Consider the following 6,558-nt stretch of genomic DNA (forward strand, 5'->3'; position numbering starts at 1 on the left):
GAAACGACTCAACGGCACATAACAACAACAACAACCTTTCTCCTCAAGTACCCATTGCACCTCACCCGTTCTTTCACCCCTAGTCCCCCTCCCTAACCTCTGCTGCCCTGCTGATTGTGACTGCTGATTCCCGTGTAGGCTGCCATTCTCCCTCAGGGCTTTAAAGACAATACACTCTGTTGTGTGATAAAGAAGCTGGTTAAACTTACTCTTTTCCCAGCAACTTGTCTTTACTTAGAAATGTTCTTTTCCTGGTGTTTTATGTTTAAAAAAAATGATGCAACAATGAATTTACTCATTGGTTTAAATTGTTTCTTATCTTTAGGACTCTACACGGTTACCCAAAATAAGGACACATAATGGTTTGAAAACATTTTAGCAATGGTATTATAAATTTATTTTCCCAATATAAGTTAAAATGAGTTCTTTTTATAAATATCTCTTTACTTCTCTATGTTTAATTCTGGGTGATTGCTTCAGATCTATCTTCACATGTATCAAATGTACTATTTAATCTGTTTATGAAAATGTATTTTTATAGATGATCCTATTTTATAAATGCTCTTTAAAAATTCTTTTTCAAAACTTTCTACCATAAACACCTATATCTACATCATACTTTTATACTATTTTAAAGAAAATCTCTTCAATAATTTTAAGCATTATTTTGTCATTTCTTTCCAAGTATAAAATTACTAGGCTAGACATAAATATTACTGTTGCTAGGAGTGTCACCCACTTCCTAAACAACCTATCTCCGGAAACTCTATGAACTTTGATAGATGTCAATAGTTGTAGAGGGGCTTCAGGCCTTTTGTTCATAGGGTCACTGTAAGTCGTTCTCGACTCAAAAACAATCAACAACAACAACAACAACATCTAAATATACAGATTATTTTCTATGGTGGATTGATTCTTTGTGCCATTAATTTTGTTTTCATTCTGAATTCATTTTTTATAAAGACTTTTCTTTCCTCTTTTTCCCCCATTATGTCGTTCCTGTTATGTGTTATCCAGTTGATTACAAGTCCTAACAATCCTATGAAAAATGGTTGTGAACTTTGCTCTGTCCTCAGCCAACCTCTCCATCTCTGACATACCTGACCCCATTTTCACAATCACTATGTCCATTAGTCCCATTCAAACCCCTTCTTTCTTGCATTTACCTTCTACCGTTCCATGTATGATGTCTTTGTGAGGAGGTCTGTTGGCTTAGTGGGTAAGGATTTGCACTGCTAACTGAAGTATAATGTCCTCCTCCAAGGACTGCTCCCTTCTGACAACCTACCCATAGAATGTGAGACGGAGTTTCAAATTCCTTGGCTCCAAGGAGCAACCTGATTTCACTTTTTCTGATTAAGCAAAGGTGTTTGACTGTGCGGATCATAACAAACTGTGGCGGACTCTGAGAAGAATGGGAATCCCAGAACATTTTATCGTGCTAATGCAAAACCTATACTTGGACCAAGAGGCAGTAATCAGAACAGAGCAGAGAAACACTGCATCGTTCAAAATTGGGAAGGGTGTACACCAGGGATGTGTCCTATCTCCGTACCTTTTCAACCTGTATGCAGAGCAGATTATCCGAGAAGCTGGGCTCTATGAGGAGAAGTGTGGTGTCAGGATTGGTGGAAGATCTATTAACAATCTCCGTTACGCAGATGACACAACCCTGCTTGCTGAAACTGAGGAAGACCTCATGCACTTGCTGCAGAGGGTCAAGGACTGCAGCCTTCAGTATGGACTGAGGCTCAATATCAAGAAGACAAAGATTCTCACAAGTGGACCAATTTGCAAAATCAGGATGGATGGCGAAGAGATTGAGATTGTTCACAGCCTCAGTTTGCTCGGCTCCAAGGTCAACACTCTTGGCACCAGCCGCCAGGATATCAAAAAACTTATTGTGATAGGAAAGTCTGCTGTTAGGGTCCTCTCTAAAGTACTCGAGAGCAATGCTGTGTTTCTGGAGACTAAGATGCATCTGATACAGGCCATGGTCTTTGCAATCACTTGTTACACATCAGAGAGTTAGACAATGACTAGGGAGGAGAGAAGGAGAATTGACGCCTTTGAGCTGTGGTGCTGGAGAAGAGTATTGAATGTACCATGGACTGCCAAGAAAACAAACAGATTCATCCTAGAGAGGGTTAAACCAGGCTGCTCCTCGGAGGCAAGGATTCTGGGGCTTCGTCTGACATACTTTGGACATGTTGCAAGGAGAGACAGGTCCTTGGAGAGGGACATCATGCTTGTCAGGGTAGAGGGAGAGCGCAGGAAGGGAAGACCCTCTATGAGATGGATTGATTCGGTGACTGCGGTAGTGGACGCAGGTGTGTCGGAGACAATGAGGTTGTCTCAGGAGAGCAGGGTTTAGGGCTCTTGTACATTGGGTCGCTATGAGTCACAAGTGACTCGATGACATATAACAACAACAACAATGAATTTTGAAACTGACTGTCGTTGATGTTGTTGTTACGAGGTGTCCTCAACTCAGTTCTGACTCATAGCAACCCTACCGTGGAACAAAGCACTGTCAGATCTTGCTCTGCTCTCACAATACGTGCTATATTTGAGTCCATGATCACAGTCACCGTGTTGAACTACCTCAGCGAGGGTCTTCCTCCTGCTCACTCACCTTCTTCTTCACTGAGCATGATGACTTTCTCCAAGGACTGGCCAATTAGTAAGTTTAGATGTTAATTAAAAGGCAAACTCATGCTGAAAATTCTTGAAATTATTCTTTCCCTTCCAAAGCTCAGATCAAGGCATATGTTCTTATATGCTTTCTAAAAATGCCCAATATATCATTTCTTTCTATTTTGATTGCATTTTCAGTACTGTTGTTATTGCTGTTACATTCCTTGGAATTGTCTTCAACTCATAGCAACTCTGTGTGCAACAGCTCTGAACCCTGCCCTGTCCTGAGACAAATTCACTGACTCTGACACACCTTCCCCCATTGCCCCAGATACTGCATCAATCCATCTTATCCAGGGTCTTCCTCTCCTGTACTGTCCCTCCACCCTTCCAAGCATGATGTCCTTCTCTGAGGACTGATCCCTCCTGCCCCCAGGCCGAAAGTGTGTGAGATGAAGCTTTGAAATCCTCACCTCCAAGGACAAACTTGTTTTCACCCTCTTTGGAACATATCTGTTTGTTTTCTTGACTGTCCATGTTATGTTCAAGACTCTACTCTAGCACCACAATCCAAAGGCATCAATTCTTCTGTCATCCTTAGTAATTATCTAGCTTTCTGAGGAGTAGTAAGTAACTATGAAGACCATGGCCTGAATCAGGTACACTTTATTCTCTAGACTGATATCTTTGATGTTCAGTGCCCTGGAGAGTTTTCTGATAGTAGATTTTCTTAGTGCAGTTTGTCTTTTGATTTCCTGACTGCTGGTGCTAAGAGTATTGATTGTGGAGCCAAGCAAGCTGTAACTGTTAACAACCTCAATCTCTTCTCCATCTGTCATGGTGCTGCCAATTGGTCCAGTGGTGAAAATCTTTGTCTTCTTGATGCTGAGCTTCAGTTCATACTGAAGACTACTGTCCTTGACCTTCTATAACAAGCACTTCAGGTCCTCCTCAGTTTCAGCAAGCAAGGATGTGACAACAGCCCTAAACCCTGCTCTCTCCTGTGTCAATCTCACTGTCTCTGACACACCTACCCCAATTACCCAGTCACTGAATCAATCCATCTCATTGAGGGTCTTCCTCTCCTGCGCTGTCCCTCCACCCTCCCAAGCATGACCTCCTTCTCCAAGGACTGGTTCCTCTTTGCAACATGTCCAAAGTACATGAGAAGAAGCTTCTTGATAATCATTGGTAGTTCTTAAACATCTCGGTAATCATCGTTATTTGAATTCTTGTTTCAGGCCCTATAACAATCTCTAATACAACATAAACCAAGTAAACCCACTGCTGTAAAACTGATTCCAACTCACAGCTATTCTCCATCATGTTTCTGAAGGTACAAAGCTGGACAGGGGCAGGTTGCTTCATCTTTTAGAGGCTTAGTTTGTGGATCTCAGCTGCTAATTTTTCTGTTAACAGCCTAAGATGTGTTGGCAACGATCAAATCCTGGGTCTGCCACTTAGTAGATTCATAAACTTCTTAAAGTTTCCTAACTTATTTTTGTTTCAATGACCTCACTTGAAAATTGAGCATGAAAATATTGTCCACCTGTCAGAGTTGGTAGGAACTGATTGACATATGCAGATTAATTACAACAGCTTTGGCCTGTGGTAAATTCTATGAAGTGGCAGTAATGATTACAAATTATTAGTGCTTTGTGTTATTTATAGGGTCAGTTTCCAGAAATAAATACCTCCTCCAATGCAATTATGAGTACTTTAAACTGCATTTTAAATAGTGAATTCAACTCTTTTGATGAAAGTTCTATTTTATATCTGTTTATTATGTACATAATTTGTCTCCTAGTGCTCAATCTTCCACACTAAAATTGAGAGACTGGGATTATCACTCCCATCTGTAAAAGGAAACTAAGAATGCTGCAATGCTCAGAGCTTCATTATTTAACAATGATGCAAATTCCTGTCTGTGTAATTCTAGGCACTTTTTTGTATCCATCTGTTTGGAAAATAGGTTCGGTGTTATCTGCTAGTGATATAATACTGACTAAGTACTAGTTAGTTAAAAGGTCAGTGGTTCTTACCCACCTGGTGGTTCCTGAGGGAAATCCTGGACCATCTGTGCCCATGAACATCACAGCAGAAAAAGCCTCACGAGGCTATTCTCTTGTCATATGTGGTGACTAGGAGTCAGAATGGACTGGAAGGCACAAAACAACACCGTGCTTGTCTCTAACTTTATTTTCTGACACTGCACTTACCTCCTCAAAATACACTCCGGTGAATGATCCTCCGGTGCTGAGTATGTTGTTGTTGCTGTTGTTCTACCTGGTCTTCTTCCAAGTACAACAGAATGAAACCTGGTCCAGCCCAGCACCATCCTCTCAAGCTGCCACGTTTAGGCCTATTGTTAAAGTCACTTCATTGAGTCAACTCTCTGAAGGTCTTTGTCTCCTTTGCTGATTTCCTCCTTTTCCAAACTTGATGTCCTTCTCTAAGGACTGATGCTGAGGAACAGGAAATTACGAGGAGCTCTGTGAGTGATGAAATGACAAAGCTTTAGGGACCTCTCCAAGGTACTGAAGAGCAATGGTGTCACTCTGGAGACTAAGGTGCGTCTAATACAGGCTACAGTCGTTGCAATCACTTGTTCTGCAACATAGCGACCCTAAGTACAACAGTCCTAAACTTCACTCTGTCCTGTGCCAATCGCACCGTCTCTGACACTCCCATCCCAATTATCCCAGTCACTGAATCAATCCACCTCATAGAGGGCCTTCCTCTCCTGTGCTGTCCCTCCACCCTCCCAAGCATGATGTCCCTCTCCAAGGACCGGTCTCTCCTCACAACATGTCCAAAGTATGTTAGACAGAGCCTCAGAATCCTTGCCTCCAAGGAGCCACCCAGTTTAACCCTTTCCAGGACAAATCTGTTTGTTTTCCTAGCAGTCCATGGTATTCTCAATACTCTTCTCCAGCACCACAGCTCAAAGGCATCAATTCTCCTTCTATCCTCCTTGGTCATTGTCCAACTCTCTGATGTATAACAAGTGATTGCAAAGACCATAGCCTGTATCAGATGCACCTTAGTCTCCAGAGAGACACCATTGCTCTTCAGTACTTTGGAGAGGTCCCTAACAGCAGACTTTCCCATGGCAATGCGCCTTTTAATTTCCTGGATGCTGGTGCCAAGACTGCTGACTATGGAGCCAAGCAAACTAAAGCTGTGTACAATCTCAATCTCTTCACCATCCATCCTGATGCTGCCAATTGGTCCAGTAGTGAGAATCTTTGTCTTCTTGACATTGAGCCTCAATCCACATATTGTAGGCTGCAGTCCTTGACACTCTGCAGCAGGCAGAGTTCTGCTAGCTTGTTCTATTTTAAATAAAGAGATTATTTTCTACCGTCTGTAATATATGGGAACACTGGTGATACAAGAAGGAATCACTCAGTTGCTCATAAACAGGTTCGCGATTCAAATTCACCCATCCTTCACTCCACAGAAGCATTATCTGTGGACCTGGTCCCATAAATATTGCTAGTGTGTTGTTAGGTGCCATCAAGTTGGGTATGAATCACCAAGACGTATGAACAACAGATCTGAACTCTGTCCTATCCTGTGCCATCCTTGTTGCCTGTGACACACTCAAGCCCTTTGCTGAATTCACTGTGTCAATCCATCTGTTGAGGACCTTCCTCTCTTTCACTGATCCTTCACCTTTCCAAGGACGGCACCCCTTTTCAAGGTATAGCCAGCCCTTCCTAATAACATGTCAAAAGTATGTGAAATGAAGCTTCATCATCCTTGCCTCCAAGGAACAACCCGTCTGGACTTTTCCCAAGATACATCCGTTTGTTCTTTTGGCAGTCCGTAGGATATTCAGTGCCTTTCTCTAATGTTGTTGTTATTGTTATGTAACTTTGAGTTTCCTTTGACTCATAATTATCCGAGGTACAATAG

The sequence above is a fragment of the Elephantulus edwardii genome, unplaced genomic scaffold (assembly GCF_000299155.1).
Source record: "Elephantulus edwardii isolate Elephantulus edwardi_28Jun2011 unplaced genomic scaffold, EleEdw1.0 scaffold00317, whole genome shotgun sequence".
Classification (NCBI taxonomy): Eukaryota; Metazoa; Chordata; class Mammalia; order Macroscelidea; family Macroscelididae; genus Elephantulus; species Elephantulus edwardii.